The sequence below is a fragment of the Trichomycterus rosablanca genome, chromosome 2, assembly GCF_030014385.1.
Source record: "Trichomycterus rosablanca isolate fTriRos1 chromosome 2, fTriRos1.hap1, whole genome shotgun sequence".
NCBI lineage: Eukaryota > Metazoa > Chordata > Actinopteri > Siluriformes > Trichomycteridae > Trichomycterus > Trichomycterus rosablanca.
In genome coordinates, this window is record NC_085989.1 from 33,544,694 (window position 1) to 33,569,307 (window position 24,614).

The 24,614-nt window shown below is 38.1% G+C and overlaps 1 protein-coding gene across 2 annotated transcripts in view; it reads right to left on the reverse strand.

The window, feature by feature from the left end:
• The window catches only part of znf704 (zinc finger protein 704), an 83,786-nt gene that overhangs the window by 21,873 nt on the left and 37,299 nt on the right, over nucleotides 1-24,614 (reverse strand). The gene's annotated exons all lie outside the window — the stretch shown is intronic.

The following is a 24,614-nucleotide window of genomic DNA, read 5'->3' on the forward strand; positions in this document are numbered from 1 at the left end:
TTCACAAAAAAGATAGCTTTACTGTAATAAATAAGCGTCACATTGTATTTTGTCATTAAGATGCTGCGCTACCTTGAGACTACTTGACTAGTAATTTAAACAGCCCATTGTTCTTTTCTATCTTGGTCCAAAGTTCATGCTACTGGAACCCAGAATGCAGACCTTACCCAGCTGTTTCAGTTACATATGTATGGAAAACAATCATACGGATGTACAGCACAAAAGAAAGGTGAATGAATTCATTGGTGTGTGAAAATTTAATCAATCTCTTTGCCCCTTTCCCCTTCCCCCGGCTGTATAAAGCACAACATAATCTGTGACTTCTGCGAGATGGAAATGATGTCATTAGGGCATTTGTGTAATTCAGCACAGGCAGTTTTCTCTTTTCGCCTTACACACCTGGTCACCTTGAATAGGTTGGATGGGCATGACAGAACCCTGAGATCATGCCTTAGAGACATTCCTGAACAGCACCTTATCAACACCTGTAATAAGACCGTGTCAATTAAACACTTTACAGTTCACACAAACATTCAAAACCTGTGTAATTAGCAGGTGATGTATTGCTATATTTAAGTGCTAGCAAGTTGATTTTGACTCCTGGAGACCATACAGATAACGTTTCTCAAGAACATTCTGTCCTCTGTTTGGGTCTGTATCTGTTAGGTTCCTAATGGCTCATGTTATTTAATGTTTCTTTAATTGTAACCATTCAGCTAGTTGTCGGCCACTCTCTTCTTTTTTCATCAACTCCCCCAAGTACAATTGTCTTTTCCAATGTATTCTTCTAATAATGTGTCCAAAATAAGAGAGCTTATTTCTATACCTCAAAAGGTACCAAAGCTCAAAGACATCGATATTTATCTTGTCCCACTTTTTGGGTGTGTTCAAAAACGTAGGGAGCTCTCTACATAGACAGCATTTTACGTCATTCTACACACACTCCTGAGAAGTAGGCTGTTCGAATTCCTAGATGCGCTAAAATGCTGTCTAATAAGTCACCTTAAAATGTGAATGCTATTTTGACAGAATAACAAGGGAGCATCTGATGCTGCCTTAATGGTGAAGGCAATCCCAGCATTCAGTGCGGCACAACTTTTCTCACAGAAAAATAAAAAATATGGCGGACGGTGCGGAGAAACGAGCTTATCTTTCTCTCATCATTGCTGCAGCCCCCACTCCCAACGGAGAGGCTGTCTTGACAAGTGTAGCTGCCATTTCTTTTCACCTGCCAGGGTTGGGGTCTCACAGAGTGAAGTATTACGTGCAGAAAGCTATGCACTGCCATCCACGATTGAAGAACTACAGTATACCTGGGACCTACAGACCCATGTGTCACAGGTTGTAAATGGTCCACAGACCATACATTGAGAACCCCTGAAAATAGTCATGGAAATATGAATTCCAGCTTTGTTTTTTTCAGGCTGCATGAAGCTAATTGAATATTGGATTTATTTATTTCAATAATTTAAATTATTTCATTATTGTAGCAATTATATCAAAACAATTCAACCTAAGAGGCTACAATGTCATACTTTCACCTGTATTCTAACAATTCTCGTTTTTGCAGGACAAGAAGTCCTAGTACACAAGAAATATTCCAAATTTGTCAGAATAAGTGTAATGCAGTGACAGTTTTTTTCTGATCTTCTATTTCAACTGTATCCATGAAATGTTGGCTCGTTTTACATTTGCACCTAAACCTAGTGCATAGATGGCATAAGTGACTGCAAAGTAAGCTGCAATCCATCAATCCAGTCAATCAGTTGTAAATAAGTGGTAAATACGACTTGTGGGCTATTGATTAAAAGCTTGAGATTTAATGTCCCAGCAACACCAGGTGGCCACAGCTGGGCCTTTAACCAGGACTGATGACTTTCAGTTTTATGGACAGTTGCCCGTTAGATAAATGTTGTTTACAGTAAAAGTAATGAAGTAAAATGATGTTATTGGCCAGCCCACTCGGTACACTGTAAAAAATAAAAATTTTTTTACAGGTTTTCCCCAGTAAATTTTTACAGTTTTTCCCTGTATTTATAAAAGACAGAATTTTTTTGTAAAATTACAAGAATAAACTGTATATTGAAAAGCGTCATGTGATTTACCAAAAAAATCTGTATAAATGAAATACATAAAAAATCAGTTTTTTAACAGTTTTTTGATGACACTTTTAACAAAACTAACTGTAAAAATAAAGTAATCTTCACTGACAAAAATAGCAGAATCTTCTGTAATTTTCAAAGAGAAACCTTTTGTTATGCCGATATATCACTGTCAAATACATAAAAATACTGTTAATAATACGGTACATGTAAAAATGTACAATTGCAGAAAAAATATGTGAGCAAAGAAAGAAATATTTTGTAATTTTGCATTTCTTAACCACTACTTTATATACATAAATTGGAAAAACAAAGGTATTGCCTACCTTATGAGACAGGCAACAATACAATTTAAACAGATTTTAACTTTAACTTCATTTATGCATTTGTATTAATTTAAAGATTGAATTGTTAAATAAGTGCATTTATACAAACTGTGTAAAACCATAGTCAAATTTAAAACGTTATTAACTGTGATTTATTCTCACATTTATAATATTTAAATCAAGCATAATTTACCCATCCCCACGTTCCCCAAAACACAGAAAAATGTATTACAGTCCATCTGTGCAACATGTTGGGTGCACATTCCAACCAGAGCACCACAGATATAAAATGATGCTCTAACCTACCAGTTACACACTCAAAAAAAGGGTTTTGGGTGCCTGTTGGTTTTGCATAAAGAATATATGCTGGTGTGACACAAATCAATTACATTTTAGATTTAAACATGACTGCATTGTGTTTATTTAACTCAAATAAATGAACCATTTATAACATTCGATGTTTTCTAGTGGACTCAACTTTACTTAGTTGCTTTATTTTCTTGGAACTACTTAATGCAATACGTTTACCAGGTGAAACCGGATATGACGCACCGGGGATTACGCAATGCATCGTGAAGGTACATTGTGTTTCAATGGCGTCTCAGGTAATGTGAAGCTTTACAAAATCTTGTTTTATGTCTTATTGCATGCTAATCATGATGTTTATCTTATTATATTGTTTAATATAGCTCTTTAGTTGAATAATATTAAAGTTTTATTGTTGCGCAATCTTTATTTGTTTAAAAATGCTAACGCTAATTCGCGCGTGCTAACGCTAACGGCGGACCTGCTTATCGTGATTTATTTATTAACGTCTTTCCAGGGTTTCTGTGAATCATATTGAAGTCTTGAGGCAGATTTTAATAGATTGCCGTTGGCTGACTGTATATTAAGTCCGGCTGCGCTGTGTGTGATAACGTTGCACTGCCGTGGTGCTAGCTAGTGCTAAGCTAGTCAAGTTCAACAGCCAGTATTCTCAACTTGTGGCAGTAAGATTCTTTCCCGAAAGGTAAAAATGGCTTAAATTACTTCGTTGCGGAAGTATATTAGAAGAAGGTAGAAAATAAAAAGATGTGTAATATTTGCGGTGCCAGTGCATTAAAAGACATGGACACACAACCTAGCCAGCTAAGATGTGAGCAGGCAGCTCGAGCCTGAGGGGAACGGCTTTATGTTTGGCGCTATTATTATTCACAAACTAAAACAAAGTGATTCTGTAACGTTACTATCATTAGAAGCCTGAGTTTTGTGACTCTTATCCTTGAAAGCACACACATGTGAACAGTATTGGATAATCAGTTAATATGTAATGTTAAAGTATTTACCATAGAAATAATATTTTAGTTATTTACAACAAAACAACTGATGTCTTGTATCTTCTGTTTACAGATGGTTGGAAATGTGTATTTGCAGTTGGACTGACCTTTTACTGGTAATTTTTTTTTCTACATTTTATGCTAATTTGAATATTGAGCTACTTTTGACTGAACATTGAGTTCAGTTTAGATTAAGTGAAGAAGAAAAAATGTGGAAATTCTTATTATTTATCCTGTTTGGTTCTTTTACTTTTTTGTTTTGTTTTATGTATTTATGTCTTTTTTTATTTAAGCTGGTAATTTCTTTGTAAATATTTGTCTTGCTGATTTTGATTTCCTTTAGTTTTCTTTAGTAGTTTTTTTATTTATATATAATTTTAATAGTATCCAATTTCATCTACAGTTTAGGATTCCCCCAATCACGCAATACCATCAGCGCTAGGAGGGTGAAGGTAAGCACAAGTTTCCTCTGAGTTGTTACAGCAACCACCCCATCTTTTACGTCTGAGTTAAAATAAAGGTTAAAGTGAGATATGTTAAGTCCTAAATGGATATTTGTGTACTGTTAAGTTCAAGAAAGTGATTTTTTCATCCTCTGTTCCATTGTAGGATGGTGATATGGCTGCAACTGAACGGGGGATTGAGGAGACTGTTCTGGGGATCTGTGTGACTAGAATTGAGGGAGCTGAAGCCATGGACCCCCTGCCAATACTGGAGTGGTATTAGAAGGTGGTGTGGTTCTAAAAGACTTTGGCAGTGTGTTCCTTGCCTTTGCAGTTCGGGCTGATTTATGCCTTATACAGTGTATCACAAAAGTGAGTACACCCCTCACATTTCTGCAGATATTTAAGTATATCTTTTCATGGGACAACACTGACAAAATGACACTTTGACACAATGAAAAGTAGTCTGTGTGCAGCTTATATAACAGTGTAAATTTATTCTTCCCTCAAAATAACTCAATATACAGCCATTAATGTCTAAACCACCGGCAACAAAAGTGAGTACACCCCTAAGAGACTACACCCCTAAATGTCCAAATTGAGCACTGCTTGTCATTTTCCCTCCAAAATGTCATGTGATTTGTTAGTGTTACTAGGTCTCAGGTGTGCATAGGGAGCAGGTGTGTTCAATTTAGTAGTACAGCTCTCACACTCTCTCATACTGGTCACTGAAAGTTCCAACATGGCACCTCATGGCAAAGAACTCTCTGAGGATCTTAAAAGACGAATTGTTGCGCTACATGAAGATGGCCAAGGCTACAAGAAGATTGCCAACACCCTGAAACTGAGCTGCAGCACAGTGGCCAAGATCATCCAGCGTTTTAAAAGAGCAGGGTCCACTCAGAACAGACCTCGCGTTTGTCGTCCAAAGAAGCTGAGTGCACGTGCTCAGCGTCACATCCAACTGCTGTCTTTGAAAGATAGGCGCAGGAGTGCTGTCAGCATTGCTGCAGAGATTGAAAAGGTGGCGGGTCAGCCTGTCAGTGCTCAGACCATACGCCGCACACTACATCAAATTGGTCTGCATGGCTGTCACCCCAGAAGGAAGCCTCTTCTGAAGTCTCTACACAAGAAAGCCCGCAAACAGTTTGTTGAAGACATGTCAACAAAGGACATGGATTACTGGAACCATGTCCTATGGTCTGATGAGACCAAGATTAATTAGTTTGGTTCAGATGGTCTCAAGCATGTGTGGCGGCAATCAGGTGAGGAGTACAAAGATAAGTGTGTCATGCCTACAGTCAAGCATGGTGGTGGGAATGCCATGGTCTGGGGCTGCATGAGTGCAGCAGGTGTTGGGGAGTTACATTTCATTGAGGGACACATGAACTCCAATATGTACTGTGAAATACTGAAGCAGAGCATGATCCCCTCCCTCCGGAAACTGGGTCGCAGGGCAGTGTTCCAGCATGATAATGACCCCAAACACACCTCTAAGACGACCACTGCTTTATTGAAGAGGCTGAGGGTAAAGGTGATGGACTGGCCAAGCATGTCTCCAGACCTAAACCCAATAGAACATCTTTGGGGCATCCTCAAGCGGAAGGTGGAGGAGCGCAAAGTCTCGAATATCCGCCAGCTCCGTGATGTCGTCATGGAGGAGTGGAAAAGCATTCCAGTGGCAACCTGTGAAGCTCTGGTAAACTCCATGCCCAGGAGAGTTAAGGCAGTTCTGGGAAATAATGGTGGCCACACAAAATATTGACACTTCAGGAACTTTCACTAAGGGGTGTACTCACTTTTGTTGCCGGTGGTTTAGACATTAATGGCTGTATATTGAGTTATTTTGAGGGAAGAATAAATTTACACTGTTATATAAGCTGCACACAGACTACTTTTCATTGTGTCAAAGTGTCATTTTGTCAGTGTTGTCCCATGAAAAGATATAATTAAATATCTGCAGAAATGTGAGGGGTGTACTCACTTTTGTGATACACTGTATATTTATAACCTTATGATTTAGAACTTGAGTTACCCTCCTACATTCAGATACACTTTTGATGTACTCCAAAACTGTTTGTTTCTGGAACTAGATGCTAACAAACTGTCATGAAGCTCAATTACTAAATACCAAGCTGTTCAGTGAGATGTGGTCCATACTGAGTATTACACTTGTGATGTACTGTTTATCGAATCCCACTGTGGTTGCACTTTCTGAAAACTTCAATGTTGGTACTGTGTTTTGTACATAATTCAGATTTATACGTGTTTCATGTTTTGTAGACATTTCACTTAACTGTATGGTGCTTTGTTAAACATTTTCCATTTAAATGAATTCTGATTGCACTTATTGTATTGTATTGTATGCTGTATTGTGTTAAAGACGTCTGATTCTTACACTGATCAGCCATAACATTAAATATATAACATTACCTCGTTTCTACACTTACTGTTCATTTGTGTGAAAATTATTTGGGTCAAAAATAGCTGAACTGTGGTGGATTTTGATCCATTTTGATGCTGAATTTAACAAAAGTTATTTATATACTGCATTTTCATACTGCAAGTTCTGTATATGTTCTAAAGTTCTATATAACATGTAAGAGCTGCAAAATGTCACAGTAATTTAAAGTGTTATGCAGACAAATCTTAACCTACTTCTAATTTTTTTGAGCTTATATTTTTAAATGAAGAAAAACAATTTAAAACTACAGGTAACATGTTGTAGGGAAAAATGCTTTTATTTTGACAGTTTATTAATGTATTTGAATAATAAAAAAAGACAATTTAACAGATAATTTTTGCAATACCTCTGACAGTTAATTTAAAATTGGGCTTTTGCTAAGTAAAATTACATGTTTTTTTTTTGTTTTATATGCTAATTTCTTGTGATAACAGTAGAATATATCTGTACTTAAACTTTTCTTTATCATTTATAAAGAGAATTATTCTGTTTTTTAGAGGTGTATGACACTGTTCTAACAATTAATATATGTTAAAAATAGAAGATTTCATGAAAATATAGGACAATTTCCTGTAAAATTACAGTGATAGATGTTAATTATGGTAAATATAATTACCGTTTTTTTACAGTTTATCTCCGTTTTAAATTTTACAGTATTTTTCCATTTTTTTACAGGCATTCTCTGGCGCCCCTGCTGCCAGAAAAATACCGTTTTTTTACGCTATTTTTTTTTACAGTGTAGAGTCAGAAATTTTAGCCCTTTGATATCAGATTTTCCATATCTGATTACAGGGTAGGAGCTGCCATCTTTACTTACACTAAAATCCGACAAAAACAACAACCTTGCACCACCACCTTACTAAAAAGGGGGAAATACTATGCTGTAGAATAATGATCAAAGCATGAAACTTGGTGAGGGCATAAATTACCTTATCCTGAGGTTGCATGCCTGACTTGTAATTCAGTCCAGTGACCGCTCTTCTGCCTTTACAAAAGGATAACTGTCTTTATGGATCATTTTAAGGAGGGTGATGCCTCAGTGCAACCAAGCCAGATACATGGGTCCAGTTTCAAACACACCACTTTCATGTGGGAAATACCAACAGCAAAATGATTGTGTTACACTCTTTACTGCTATGTATTTCTTCTGCATTTGTCCAAGTGTGGATAGATTTCTGGTGTCTGTATTAAAAACAGATTAAGCTAAGGCTAAGTGATTTAGTGTAGATGTAAATGAGAAATTAATAACTTAAGTGTAAACAGTAGTTTTTAAATAAATGTGTAGGCTAAATATGGGTTGTTTGAGTTTTTTGGTTTAGGTTGTTAGGTGGGATTTGGTGTGGGGTTGTGGGCAGTTTAAGCATGGGTGGGTTTAAGGTGCCTATCTAGGTGCCTATCTATGTAAGTAAGCTTTGTTGTGGGATTTTTGTGATGGTGTAACTGGCAGACTAAGCTTGGGTGGATCTTTGGTTTTGCTGCAATAGGCAGGTTAAGCATGGGCAAGTCTTTGGGGTTAATGTTTATGCTAAATATGGGTGGGTTTTTCACTAAAAGGAAGGTAGGAGGCACAAACATAGATTTTTTTGTGTGGTGGTAAATGAAGAGGGATAGGCACAGGTGAATATTAGTCTTGGAGTAAACAGGCTAGCTAAGATTACTGCATGTGTACTGCATGTGTATTTTTGGGTAAATAAACAGGTCAACAGTGGGTGGAGTTTTTGTATAGAGGTAATTGGAAAGTTTAAGTATGGTGGGTTTCAGGATACGTGTAAATGTTAAGACTTGACTAGGAGTTTGTATAGGGGTATATGGGCATGATAAGTAAGTTATTATGTGTGAATTAAGCAGGCAGGCTAAACATGGGTGGGTGTTGTGTAAGAGGTCATTGGTAGTCCTAAATATAGATGTTTTTTTGTGTCAGAGCTGGAAAGGCTAAGCATGAAGCTGGGTGTTTTTGAGGTAGCTTTTGGTGTTGGAATACAAAAAATGCTAAGGGTTGATTCGTCTTATTATAAATAAGTAGGCTAAGCATGGGTGGGTTTTGGGGATACAAAAGGTACAAAGGTAAAACGTGTGGGTGAGTTCTTTGGGATAAATCATAAAGAGTAAGAATGGGTGTTTTTTACTAAAGGCAGGCTAAGCATGAGTGGGTTTTTGAATAAATGTGTAAGCTAAGTGTGGGTGGCACATTGGTATGGTGGTAAATGGCCAGGCTTATTGTAAATGGATGTTTGAGGTGGGGGTAATAGGGTAGGCCAAGCGCTGAGCATTTGTTTCGTGGGTGTTATTAAGTAAAATGGCTACCAGCCAATCAGACAGTTCACGGACATCTGCTTCTGATCGCTGGACAGATGCATAAACTTTCGATGCTGTCCAAACACACTAAATAAATGGGCGAGTTGGCGGCTAAGGAACGAAACTCCCCCTTAAGCCCTTCCAGACATCTGGCCCTTTGTCCTTAAAATTCTTTTTGAGGAGCAAAGAGCCTTGGTGCCACAGAGGCCGGGAGATGGCTCCAGTTACAAACACAACACTCTTGGAGCTATAACAACAACGTTTAATTATGTTATCATGTATTTTTCTGCCTAGAGGATTGTTCAGCTATCACCTGTTGCATTTACGCAACACTTACAGTGAGGGTACATCGTACAAGACCAAACAGAAAGATACTTGCACTGGGATCACACCCACGCAACTTTGTTAAGACACCCTGTACAACAGAGGATAACGCATTAACAGCCACGCACTGTAACTGTTTTAAACAAAATAAAGATAACAGAGTGTTTAGGGTATAAAATAAATGCTAATATGATTAAATTTACAAATTCACTATTAGCAGTTTTTTACATTCTAGTAGGGCTGAAAGACAATGGCTAAATGCATTTTTCCATAGCTCTGTGAATATTTGACTTGAGTATGTTTTTTGTGACTCTACTTGAGTAACAATTAAACAATAACAACAACTAAACAGTTCTAGTGTGCATTTAATCAAACAAAATGTCAACAGCCCATTGTCATGCAGGCCACAATAAGTCTGCGAGCCATGCGGGACCTTCCATGCCACCAAAGGCCGGAATGGAAAGAGCTCCACTTTGATTCACTGTACGGTAAACCTGAGGCAATAAAAAATAACAGGTTCTGTCACATAGACAATTTAGCAGATAGCTTTGGTTAGACAAGAGCTGAAAAGTGTAATTCCTAGAAGATGACCAACTCAAACAGCAGCAATAGATGACTTTACATCTACAAGGTGAACCAACCAGGTAGGAGTGTCTAATAGAGTGGACTGTGAGTGGACACAGTATTTAAAAACTCCAGCAGCGCTGCTATGTCTGATCCACTCATACCAGCACAACACACACTAACACACCACCACCATGTCAGTGTCACTGCAGTGCTGAGAATGATCCACCACCTAAATAATACCTGCTCTGTGGTGGTCCTGGGAGAGTCCTGACCATTGAAGAACAGCATGAAAGTGGGCTTACAAAGCATGCAGAGTAACAGATGGACTACAGTCAGTAATTGTAGAACTACAAAGTGCTTCAGTATGGTAAGTGGAGCTGATAAAATAGACAGTGAGTGTAGAAACAAGGAGGTGGTTTTAATGTTATGGTTAATGGGTGTATATACAGTATATATACATAGACAATTTATAATACCATACATTCAATAGTTTTAGCTCCTTATTTGTATATAGCAAATAGTATAGAGTCCTTATTATGTTTTCTATTCATTACCTTTCTTTTCCATGTGGTTGTGCATTATAGGTTTGTCATGTAAGTTCTATGTTCCCACTGCTGCAACGAAACAATTTCCCTCTGCATTGTTCTATCTATCTATCTTACCAGATTAAACTAATTATATCAGTGAATTGCTCATTGCTCATTACTCTGTACTAGACATGGAGTGACACTCAAATATTGTATGACAGTGGTGATAAGACAGGTGAACTACTAGGCAATCGGATTTGTCAAGTCTCCTCTACAGGCTCTACATATTTCTCAAATTCACACACCTTCAGGAATTACCAGCGACCAGAAGAAAATAAATAATCAGTTTAAAAAACGTTTTGTATCCTTGTACAGCACTGATCAGACAGTCAACTCAACTGCCCTTCAAAGCTCATTTGAAAATAGAAACATTAATACAGAAAATGTTCAAGACTCGATGAGTAACTAACGGAGTTTCATAAAAAGCACCTATTCTAATTAGTGCATATTCTAATTAACATGTTCAAGCTTCCATTTCATTAAGTCTCAAAAAGGTGATGATCCTTTAGATTGCTCTTTGTTCTGACCAATAAGCTTATTGAAGGTTGATGATCATTGTTGTCCACGCTTCTAGCACTATGAACAGAGCCCGTATTGCCAGCCATCATCTCCCCGAACCAAACTGAATTTATTCAAGATATACTGGCTTTTTATAATATTAGTAGACCGTTAAATGTGATATACAACTCCTCATCCTCACCAGTTTCTAAGACAACTATCTCTTTAGATGCTGAAAAGGCCTTTGATAGGGTGGATTGGTCACAGTTGTTTGTACTTTATTTGTACTTTGGAGAACTTTGGGTTCAACACAAAATGTATTTCATGGGTAAGATCACTCTTCTCCAATAGACTACGACTAATAACACATTAGTTTCCCCTTAAGCCCTCTTCTCTTTGCTTTCAGTACTGAACCCTTGGCCAGTGCACTCCCAAATTTCTGGAATAACTAAATATTGTGTAAAACATAAAGTGTCCCTTTACACAAATGATTTATTACTTAATATATTATATTTATAAGCTTCCAAGTTCTCTTCCCATAGCTCTCTCACTATTTCATTCATTTGGCCAGCTTTCAGGCTATAAACTAAATCTTACACAAAGTGAAATAGTTCCTTTAAATGCAGTAACTTAGAATTACCACTTACAAGATTTTCCATTTAAATGAACTACATGTAGTTTTATCTACTTTGGCATAGTCACAGCCGTCACATTTTAAACATTTATTTAACTTCAATTACTCCCCTCTGAGTGCAGAAGTACTTTGAACATTGCAAACTTTTACCGTTATCATTGTGCAAGAATCAACATGGTTAAAATGAATACTCCCAAAATTCATTTATCCTTTTTAGTGTTTACATATTTTTCTTTCCCAGTAATTTTAATAAGCTTGATTCCCTAATTTCTGACTTTATCTGAAATGGGAGAGCTGTCAGAATAATGGAACTCTACTTCAGAAACCTAGAGCAGTGGGGGGACTAGGCCTGCCTTACTTAAAATTTTATTACTGGAACTCTAACATATGAATCATTCTGTACTTGATTAAACTAAGTAAATGATCCCATTTATTGCCCTCCTGGTCGAGGATGAAGGCATCCTCTACCCATCCTAGCTCACTGGTTGCACTAGTTCATGCCCCCATTAATCACATCTGTTCTTGCTATACCAAATACATTGTTTGGACATCAACAATACAGACCTGAAAACAGCTCAGGTGTCACTTGGGGCTACAAACTTATCCTGTCTTGGCCCCAGTGGTGAATAACCCTTCTTGGTAGATGGGGCCTTTGCCGTTTGGCACAGCTATTACATTAAAACTTTCAGAGACTTGTACCATACAACAATTTGAAAAAAAAAAAATCTACTCCACGAATCCACGAGTTTTGAACGCAAGACTTTTCCTTGTTTTCCAAATTTACCAAACTTAAATATTTAGGATGAAATCCAGTTGCCACCACATACTGCGAAGGGTTTGATTTCACTTCTTTATCTCAAAAGTGATTCATTAAATTCTGCCCCTCTAGACATTATTAAAAAGCTTTGGGAGAAGGAAATAGGAAAGACAATCACAAAGGAATTATGGGAAAAAAATTCAATATCGATTGCATTCCACTTCTATCTGAGCTAGACGTGGATTATTTCAATGTAGAATCCTGCATTGTATACTTATGACAAAGCATGACTTTCAAAAATATATATGGTCATATACCCAATTTGTGATTACTGTCAACAGGCCCTAGCATCATTGATATACATGTTCTGGCTATGACCATCATTATACTTTGGTTGGATATACGTAGTTCAGCTCCTATTACTGTGTAATCTTTGGTGTCCTCAATGAAGACATCTCCCTTCCTAGATTTAAATTACACTTTATCACTTTTGTGACTCTCCCAAATTAAGGTTTCATCCCTATGCTGAGAAAATACTGTTTCCAACAATCCCAGTGCAATTCCAACACAAATAATATATCAAGACAATGAGAAGTACCAATGGGTTTTTTTTTATCTTTTTTAGTTTTATTATTGTAATTTAATTAATTCATTAATTATTGTATATTTCCTATCAATTAACTTTACAATACAAACATTATGATAATACTCTTCTGTTTTCCTTTAATGTGTTATGCCTGGGTGTTTTTGTTCTGTTTATTTATAAATGAATCTGCAGATCCTGTCAAAATTTGATATTTGTGAAAATAAATGAACAAACATTTAAAAAAAAGAAACATTTTATTCATATATTTTTAAGCCACTGAAAACACAGGGTGCTTCAAACCAGAACTCGTTACCATGTGGTCATGCTGCCCTGCTAAATATAGTAGAAATATAGAAAAACAATACTCCAAAAAAGCTATAGGGTGGCATATGTAACACTGTATAGCACAGAATAAAGCTGACCTCGATATGTTTTATATTATTATTATTATAAATGTTGGTGGTAGTGGTAGTGCTGTAAGAGACATCTGGCCAGAGCTATCATGTTTTACAGTATTTAGATAGTCTACCATTACCATGCCATGTTATCTCAACATCTCAAATGCAGATGTTGTATTTATTTATTTTTTCTTAGCATTAGATAATTGTAACATTGTGATAAATACAGCGCACCTTCATTTATCTGCACAGACATATGCTGCTACTGAAATCATGAAACACCTGTTTTTTGTTTTGAATTTTGGATCTCATCATTCACATTTTTTCTCCTGAGCATAATGTGACAGGTAGGGTTACATCATTTATACAGCAACAGAGAAATGAGAGAAACTGTAATCAATCATAATCACTAACAAAGAAGTCATGCCAGAAAGTTAAATGACATTACAAAACTTTATACACGGCCAAAGTATTACCCTCAGTGTGTATATTTCAACCATGCAGATCCTCAGAAAACCCATAATAAACTTCATTTTGGAAGTGTGTTTGGGGCACTTAAGTCTTAGCAGTTCCAGAAGACATTGTGTAAGTCTTTTCATGTGGTGGGGCTCCCTGTATAAAGAGCTGCAGCATCATGTGTTTTCAGACAAATTTGTTCCAGTTATTTAATCACAGAAAAAGAGCACTGAAAGCAATCAGTGAAATTCAGACTTTTAGAACATGTGTAGATGAACTTTTGACTTCAGCTGTATGTACCCAGTTATAAGTCTAAATTATGTGTGGAAATTGGTCTGCATGACTATGGCATGAAGTTTAGCAAGCATGTGGGAAATCCCCCAAAATCCCAGCTATGTTGATTTAGAGCAGAATGAAAAAAGTACCACTGTTTTAAATTCCCCCCTAGTTCCCCTGCGATGAACTGGCTCCCTATCCAGCGTGTGTTTCTGCTTTACTTCTGGTATTACATTTATTAGTAAAATGTAATAAATGTAATAAATTAATCATTAACATGAATGAATGAATGCATTAACTAGGCCCGTAAAAAAATGAGGTCATGCAACTTCTGATAAACATAAAAAATTTATCCTCTGATAAAGAGTATATAAAAAATATTATATATTTTATTTTATTTAAAAGGGGCGGCATGATGGCTTAGTGGGTAGCACTGTCGCCTCACAGCAAGAAGGTCCTGGGTTCGATCCCCAGGCAGGCCGGTCCGGGTCCTTTGTGTCTGTGTGGGTTCCTCCAGGAGCTCCGGTTTCCTCCCACAGTCCAAAAACATGCAGTCAGGTTAATTGGAGACACTGAATTGCCCTATAGGGCTCCAGCACCCCCCTGCGACCCTAATTGGATAAGCGGATAAGAAAATGAATAAATGAATGAATGAATTTTATTTAAAAGTATTTTTTTTCTGAGGTGTGATTTTGTTGAGTTTGTTAAATATTTTGGTCTATAAAAATTACTGCATTTAAGTTCTGCAATGTAAGCACAAATCATAGCCACATGAATTAGCTTTTGTCTTAAGCAATAATTTTGTTTCATTTTTTCATGCACATGAGTCAAATGAGCAAAGGAAACATAAATAAGGACATCTTCATCATAACTGGTTTTCCAAATCCTGTGGGATCAAACCCCAGGCATTCCGGAAAAGACCTAATCATCAGTCTCTAATTGCACCCACATAAAGCACTGAGGTACTATATCCTTATTCCTAAGTAAAATAAAGCAGTGCACATCTGTGGTACAAGCTGGGGGGATTTACCCACATGTGCATTAGCAGATAAAAGCTACTGCACTTATGTTCCAAGTCTCATATGAAATTAAAGTACCATTAAAGCACCACATAAATGTATGACCATCCTGTCTTATTAAGTAGTAAAGTAACATTATTTCAAGCCAGGTTGAATCTGGTCTAGCGAACAGCTCCACGGGGAGAATAATGAATCCAGAGAATCTCACTTACAGCATTTCCTTGTTGGGACCTGGTTAATGCATTCATAATTCATTAGCGATTAACTTGCATTACTACAAACCTTCCCCACCACGATGAAGCATGAACATGTGTGTGCTGTACAGTTGGTGGCCTTGCTTTACGCTCTGTTGGTCCTCTTTCCTCTCTAATCTGATGGTCATCATGTAAATACAGACAGGCTGGTGGTCTCTGAGGCTTGTGGCATAACAAAAACTTCCTCTTTTACAAAAACACATAAAACACACACACACACACACACAGAAGCTCCCTAATGTCTAGTAGTGTTGTTCAGTATACCTAGTATTGAATGCTCTGTCATTAATGTCTGAAACAACTAATCACTGTAAATGATATTGTCATTAGATATACAGAATATTAACAATTAGATATAAAATAAGCAAAACCATCTACACACCACACAAAAAGTTGGGACTAAGAATGTTAAATATAAACCAGTTTACAGATAATGACAAATAAGTCATTGCTCTGTTAATGCTGATGGTTAAAAGCTCATTTACATTCATTTTTAACAGCTGACAGTTGATTTAAGAGTCATCCTTGTACCTTCATTATGAGAGCAGCTTTTCAATGCATTTGTATTATTTACAGCAGCACAGCATGCTTTGCTTGTCTTCTTTAGTGAAAACCTGCCCAACATAGTGAACCTTTAACTATATTTTTATCACAGTATTACAATCTGCAGGTCCTATATAGTTACAGTCTCCATTCATTCCAATTAGGGTCGTGAGGGGGTGCTGGAGCCTATCCCAGCTTTTCAGTGGGCGCAAGGCACACAGTAACACCCTGGACGGGACGCCAGTCCATTGCAGGTCAGACACACATACACACACACACATACACACACCCATTCACTTATAGAGCAATTCAGTGTCTCCAATGAACCTGACTGCATGTTTTTGGACTGTGGGAAGAAACCAAAGCTCCTGGAAGAAACCCACGCAGACACAGGGAGGGGGAGAACATGCAAACTTCGCACAGAAAGGACCCAGACCGCCCCACCTGGGGATCGAACCCAGGACCTTCTTGCTATGAGGCGACTGTGCAACCCACTAAGCCACCGTGCCGCCCATTACAGCCTTCAGTCTTTTGGAAAAGATTTTTACTTTTATTTTGGAATTATGGTCAAAACTAAATATGTAACCATCATGTTGGAACTGAACACTACTGCTTCAAGCATTTACATTTAGGGCAAACTACTAATCTCTGTCTTGTTATGAAATGACCTCTTACAGTGTATCACAAAAGTGAGTACACCCCTCACATTTCTGCAGATATTTAAGTATATCTTTTCATGGGACAACACTGACAAAATGACACTTTGACACAATGAAAAGTAGTCTGTGTGCAGCTTATATAAAAGTGTAAATTTATTCTTCCCTCAAAATAACTCAATATACAGCCATTAATGTCTAAACCACCGGCAACAAAAGTGAGTACACCCCTTAGTGAAAGTTCCTGAAGTGTCAATATTTTGTGTGGCCACCATTATTTCCCAGAACTGCCTTAACTCTCCTGGGCATGGAGTTTACCAGAGCTTCACAGGTTGCCACTGGAATGCTTTTCCACTCCTCCATGATGACATCACGGAGCTGGCGGATGTTCGAGACTTTGCGCTCCTCCACCTTCCGCTTGAGGATGCCCCAAAGATGTTCTAATGGGTTTAGGTCTGGAGACATGCTTGGCCAGTCCATCACCTTTACCCTCAGCCTCTTCAATAAAGCAGTGGTTGTCTTAGAGGTGTGTTTGGGGTCATTATCATGCTGGAACACTGCCCTGCGACCCAGTTTCCGGAGGGAGGGGATCATGCTCTGCTTCAGTATTTCACAGTACATATTGGAGTTCATGTGTCCCTCAATGAAATGTAACTCCCCAACACCTGCTGCACTCATGCAGCCCCAGACCATGGCATTCCCACCACCATGCTTGACTGTAGGCATGACACACTTATCTTTGTACTCCTCACCTGATTGCCGCCACACATGCTTGAGACCATCTGAACCAAACAAATTAATCTTGGTCTCATCAGACCATAGGACATGGTTCCAGTAATCCATGACCTTTGTTGACATGTCTTCAGCAAACTGTTTGCGGGCTTTCTTGTGTAGAGACTTCAGAAGAGGCTTCCTTCTGGGGTGACAGCCATGCAGACCAATTTGATGTAGTGTGCGGCGTATGGTCTGAGCACTGACAGGCTGACCCCCCACCTTTTCAATCTCTGCAGCAATGCTGACAGCACTCCTGCGCCTATCTTTCAAAGACAGCAGTTGGATGTGACGCTGAGCACATGCATTCAGCTTCTTTGGACGACCAACGCGAGGTCTGTTCTGAGTGGACCCTGCTCTTTAAAAATGCTGGATGATCTTGGCCACTGTGCTGCAGCTCAGTTTCAGGGTGTTGGCAATCTTCTTGTAGCCTTGGCCATCTTCATGTAGCGCAACAATTCGTCTTTTAAGATCCTCAGAGAGTTCTTTGCCATGAGGTGCCATGTTGGAACTTTCAGTGACCAGTATGAGAGAGTGTGAGAGCTGTACTACTAAATTGAACACACCTGCTCCCTATGCACACCTGAGACCTAGTAACACTAACAAATCACATGACATTTTGGAGGGAAAATGACAAGCAGTGCTCAATTTGGACATTTAGGGGTGTAGTCTCTTAGGGGTGTACTCACTTTTGTTGCCGGTGGTTTAGACATTAATGGCTGTATATTGAGTTATTTTGAGGGAAGAATAAATTTACACTGTTATATAAGCTGCACACAGACTACTTTTCATTGTGTCAAAGTGTCATTTTGTCAGTGTTGTCCCATGAAAAGATATACTTAAATATCTGCAGAAATGTGAGGGGTGTACTCACTTTTGTGATACACTGTAGTTCAACTGATTTAGTGTTGGAGTGCAGCAAATTAGTAGATTTAAGGTAATGACTAAAATTTTGTTTGGAGGATGATGCTTATTAATGCTATAAAAACAGCCCAAGAAAAGATATCAGCTGAGAGTTGTGATGTGGCGACGTCGCAGGTCTTGAATTGATCATGTTAGATGCTGGATTTGCATGTTTACAATCCTCTATTCTCTCTAACCACAAACAAAACTGAGATATGGAGACCAAAGCTCTGACCAGTCAACAACTCCTGGGATACACAACAAGGGCTACGCTTCATCAGAACACCAGTGACAACAGTAGCAATTTATCACACACCCACATCTTCTGTTGCCTGCTAGTGTGAATATAGTATAAGGAAGATACATATGGCTGAAAGATGGTTTACATTTTAAAGTCAAACCAGTGATTTACTTTGGTTTGACACCCTTGTTTAATTTCGAATCTGTATTTTTGAGTCTAAACACAGCTTTAAAAAGACTGACGGTCCTCTTTTTATAGCTTCACCCTGACCACAAGCTTTTCTGCTTTCTCTTGTGTTTTTGTGTTATGTCACTCCCAGGCATTTTTACTTGTTGTGAGGGAGCCAAAATCATTCAGAACAAGCATGATTTCCAAAGCAACAAAAACCAAACCTTTTAGTGAATGCTTGTGTTACTCTGATTTCCCCCTGTGAGGTTACAACCGAAAGGAAACGGCTTCCTGGCAACCAGACAACAGATTACCAGACAACCTTACAGGGAAAAGGAAAAAAAAAACCTCATATGGCTCATATAGAAGCGAGATTATAGAGAAAACTGCAATCAGTTTCTTTACTTAAATTAAACACATGGTTAAGAATAACAGTTTTTTAAAATTTTCAAATATATATGCAAAACAAATGAATATTTGCACACATTAACAGGTAAACAAACATCCTGACAATCATCCCCATGATGAGTGCATCAACAACATACACCGATCAGGCATAACATTAAAACCACCTCCTTGTTTCTACACTTACTGTTCATTTTATCAGCTCCACTCACCATATAGAAGCCCTTTGTAGTTCTACAATTACTGACTGTAGTCCATCTGTTTCTCTGCATGCTTTGTTAGCCCCCTTTCATGCTGTTCTTCAATGGTCAGGACTCTCCCAGGACCACTAAAGAGTAGGTATTATTTAGGTGGTGGATCATTCTCAGCACTGCAGTGACACTGATATGGTGGTGGTGTGTTAGTGTGTGTTGTGCTTGTATGAGAATAGTCCACCAACCAAAAATATATCCAGCCAACAGCGCCCCGTGGGCAGCGTCCTGTGACCACTGATGAAGGTCTAGAAGATGACCAACTCAAACAGCAGCAATAGATGAGCGATCCTCTCTGACTTTACATCTACAAGGTGGACCAACAAGGTAGGAGTGTCTAATAGAGTGAACAGTGAGTGGACACGGTATTTAAAAACTCCAGCAGCACTGCTGTGTCTGATCCACTCATACCAGCACAACATACACTAACACACCAGCACCATGTCAGTATCACTGCAGTGCTGAGAATGATCCACTACCTAAATAATACCTGCTCTGTGGTGGTCCTGTGGGGGTCCTGACCATTAAAGAACAGGGTGAAAGCAGGCTAAGAAGGTATGTAGAGAAACAGATGGACTACAGTAAGTAATTGTAGACCTACAAGGTGCTTCTATATGGTAAGTGGAGCTAATAAAATGTACAGCAAGTGTAGAAACAAGGAGGTGGTTTTAATGTTATGGCTGATCGGTGTATAATTATTTTTTTTTTACAATCAGATTTACTCCACTGTAAGCTTTAGAATTTGCTGGTGTAAATGTCTTCTAAAAGTGTTAGGAAGTTTGCACTTATTCCTATTAATTATTCCCACTAGTTCTCAAAAGGAATAGGAATAACTGATCCACAATTCCACCAGTATAGGAGCCAAACAATTGCTCAATCTGACATGGGATGATACTAACAGTCCGTGCAAAAACAATAATTATATAAGGTTTTAAGACTGGACAGTCAGTCATTGGTAAAAAGAGACAAAAGAAAAAGACCCAAGTTCTGGTTTTATTACAGCCGTATGTCATATAATTATATTTGTGCATCTGTACAGCCCTTTTAGATCTTGGATCAAATTTCTGATTCAGAGTGTTTATTATTTACACCCCCTTTATTTGGAACAAATAAAGCCAGCCACTGCAATGTTTCTAACAGCTGTTCTAAGATGTCACAGTGGAGCTAAACATGCCTAAAGGCAAGCTCCAACTGCACTTTACAATCAAACAGATTCCCCTGATAGCCATCGTAGTATGACTAGTATCACATCCAAAATAACGTTTTTTAAACTTTAAATGCTACAACAGTCTAGTTGTCAATCTGCCACCATGAAGCATGTCAACCTGCAGCACCATCTTTGATTCAGTGTGTGACTGTTAGTGCCAGAAGCACGGCACAGTTGCTTCAGTGAAGGATCCAGACAAAGAATGCTTCTGTCCAGTTTAATGAGCAGTGGGAATATGGGGTACTTTCTGCTCTAAGCAATCTACTCAGTCACCTCTTTTGCTCGTAAGGTGAGGAGAGAGAAAGGCAGCAGTGTGTAGAAGTGTAAAAGATTTACGAGCTCCTGAGCGACTGCTGCTCTGGTGCTCTCAGTGCCAACATGACTGCCAAGTGTTTAATGAAGCAAACCTGGTGAAACACACTGGCATTCTTTTGATTTTCTTTTGCATCTTGGATTTTATGTAAGAGCCACAAAATGGATGTTAGAATGTGCACTAGACATGGTCCTCCATCACTTTTCTCTTGGTGATAGCCAGGTCTCTTTACCGGTTGCCTAACGCACCCATGACCTTTCTTTTACAACACACTGGCTATAAAACCCTGGTCCCTCCCATCCTCCACCATTCCTTAGAGAGTCATCTTCATGATGGAGAAAGGGAGCCTGCCTCATGGCACTGTAGAGGTGCCTCATAAAACATGCTCACCCTATATCTGATGGAGTTGATGGGGGAAGGTGCATTATACCTGCCGTCTAATATTATCATCTCCACACACTGACTTGATATAAGTCAAAGACAATGTCACATCAACTTACTGGACAAGGAGCACTTTTAAACAGGTTATAAAGTCTGTGAGGGTCTGGTGAGTACAGAGGGCTACAAACCTCACATCTCCTATACAAAGTCAACATCAAGGAGGAGAAAAGATGTCTGAAGGCTGGTCACGAGTGAGGACCTGTCTGAAGTGGCTATTTATATCCAGTGTACATAAACATACTTACCATTGTTAGAGAGGAACACTCCACGTCATCCACAGCTATAAAACACCCAGATTTACTCCGCTGTCAGCTTTAGAATTTGCTGGTGTAGATGCCTTTTAAAAGTATTAGCATGATGCACTTATTCTCATAAGCAATGGGAATAACTGCAGTTTAGGAGCCAAACCATTTCTCAATCTGACATGGGATGATACTGTCAGTGTAAAAAAATAATAATAATGAAAGGTTTTAAGATTGGACAGTCAGTCATTGCTATGTAAAAATCAGTATTGAAAAAACATTATTTTTAGCAAATAGTGCAGCACAGTACATAGCAAATAGTTTAATTGTTTAATTTAGAAACAGGTCAGTATTTTAAAATACACAGGCACAGAGGAAAGCTTAATATCAGAAATGATTAAGGTATTTGTAGAGATTTTTGAGTATTATGGAGAACACCTGTGAAGATATCAACATTTTTGTATTCAATATCAATACAAATGGGTTCAATACCAATACCAATTCAATTACACGTCAAAAGCAAAAATGCTGTTAATCACAATTCTTTATTTATAAACTATTTACAAACTATATAAATAAAATGACATGAACTTTGCCAAACAGTATCATATTGCTTTCTTATACACTGCCTGGCCAAAAAAAAGGTCACACACTGTAATATTTGGTTGGACCACCTTTAGCTTTGATTACGGCACACATTCACTGTGGCATAGTTTCCACAAGCTTCTGCAATGTCACAACATTTATTTCTGTCCAGAGTTGCATTAATTTTTCCCCAAGATCTTGTATTGATGATGGGAGATTTGAACCACTGCGCAAAGTCTTCTCCAGCACATCCCAAAGATTCTCAATGGGGTTCAGGTCTGGACTCTGTGGTGGCCAATCCATGTGTGAAAATGATGTCCCATGCTCCCTGAACCACTCTTTCACAATTTGAGCCCGATGAATCCTGGCATTGTCATCTTGGAATATGCCCGTGCCATCAGGGAAGAAAAAAATCCATTGATGGAATAACCTGGTCGTTCTGTATATTCAGGTAGTCAGCTGACCTCATTCTTTGGGCACATTACGTTGCTGAACCTAGACCTGACCAACTGCAGCAACCCCAGATCATAGCACTGCCCCCACAGGCTTGTAGTCATCAGTTAGGGTTAAATAACTTGTTGCCAGCTGAAACATAATCACCCATGCAGTAATTATCCAATGGGAGGCTCTTACCTATTTGCTTAGTTAAATCCAGGTGGTGACCTTTTTTTTTGGCCAGGCAGTGTACTTTACAAATAAGTAAAGTGATGTTGTTTACTTTAAGTATCTTCAAATGTGGCTTGTAAACATCACTCTTTATTGCTGTTTCAATTGGAAGCTTTGGCCTATTATGTAAATGAAAAAGTTCTAGTCTTCTGTGAAAATCACTGTAGCTGTGGCACTGTAGAGTTATTTTATTAAAAACTACAGGTTTATATGCTTGTGCACAGAAACTTAAAGAGCAGAATATTACAAACTTAGTCAATGAATGGAAATGGTGTTCTGTATGTGCAATCAGTAAGATGACATCTGTAGTGGCTCTAAAAATGTCCTATTGCATGGCATACATTTAATAATATGACATTTTACCTAATTTACTATTGCTTATGAGAATTTTTTGACTGTACAAAGTCAAACAATTCAGCATCTATACATAACATTAATATATTCATATACCAATATGTAATTAAACACACAGTTCCAATATTATTTCATTTGTGTTTTAGTTAATGTCTTGAGTTTAATGGTGAATAAAATAGGTCAAACTGATGTTCCAAATTAGTAAGTCAATAGAAAAAAGTGTATGTATGATCAGCCTTTCTCAACCGGGGTGCCGTCTGGCTTCGTCAGGAGTGCCGTAAAAAATATTCTGACGTTACTGATATTGAAAATGAAATAAATTAAAAATACAAAAAAGTCAACTTATCATGAAAATGTAGACCATTAGCCGCCTCAAACATCAAAATTTGTCTCACACGCCCCTTTCCCCATGCTACAACGTCAACGCGGGTTGCGTGCATTGCCTATAGTGATGAGTCGATCGCGAACGATCCGATTCTATTAAACGGCTCTTTAAAATGAACAAAAGGAACCGAGTCGCGCCTCTGGGAGCCGTTATAATATATATATATTTTTCTGTGCAGTTCTTATCGGCTGTAATTCAACCATTCCGCTTCCATCAGTAGAGGGAATAAATCAGTCATAATAAGAGCTGTTTATTATCGATATTCAAATCACTTTCAGTATCGCGGAGAGAGCAAGCGACACACACACACACACACACACACACACACACACACAGAGAGAGAGAGAGAGAGAGGTCATTACCTCATTAATGTAAATATTATAATTTTTATTGTTATTATTTTGCACTTTTTTTTATTAATGTTTTATTCTATTTTATATTTTTGCACATGTAACTGTTTTGTATATATTTGTTCTTTTTTATAGTTATTTTTATTATTTCTCTCTAACTTGCTTTGGCAATACGAATGTCCTTATTTGTCATGCCAATAAAGCTTCTTTTGAGTTTAAGTTTGAGAGCCGTAACCGAGCTACAGAAAAACCAGTCAGACAATGAGCAGTGCTAGTGGTATAATGACAAATAATTGAAAAATAAACTATAAACTTCTTTAATGATGTTAAATCTGATTGGTTCATGGCACGTATGTTTTAAAGCAGAAACAAACACAGGCACATCTCTGCACAAGAGAGGATTTTTCTGAAACTTAATGCAATGCAACCACAGTACGTCTCTTCCCTGTAGTGTTTTTGTGTGTTAGCAGTCCGAGGGATGCAGAGTGTAAGTTTTTTAATACATTTTAGACTGGGGTGACTTGAGATTTTGAATACTTTTAAAGGGTGCCGTGACTGAAAAAAGGTTGAGAAACACTGTGTATGATTATCCTCATCACTTGCTGATAACCAGCTCTTTTGCTTCTAAAAAGGGCAGCTGTAGCCTAGTGGTTAAGGTACTGGACTAGTAATCAGAGGGTTGCCGGTTCAAGCCTCACCTCTGCCAGGTTGCAACTGTTGGGCCCTTGAGCAAGGCCCTTAACCCTCAATTGCTTAGACTGTGTACCGTCACAACTGTAAGTCGCTTTGGATAAAAGCGTCTGCTAAATGCTGAAAATGTAAATGTAAATG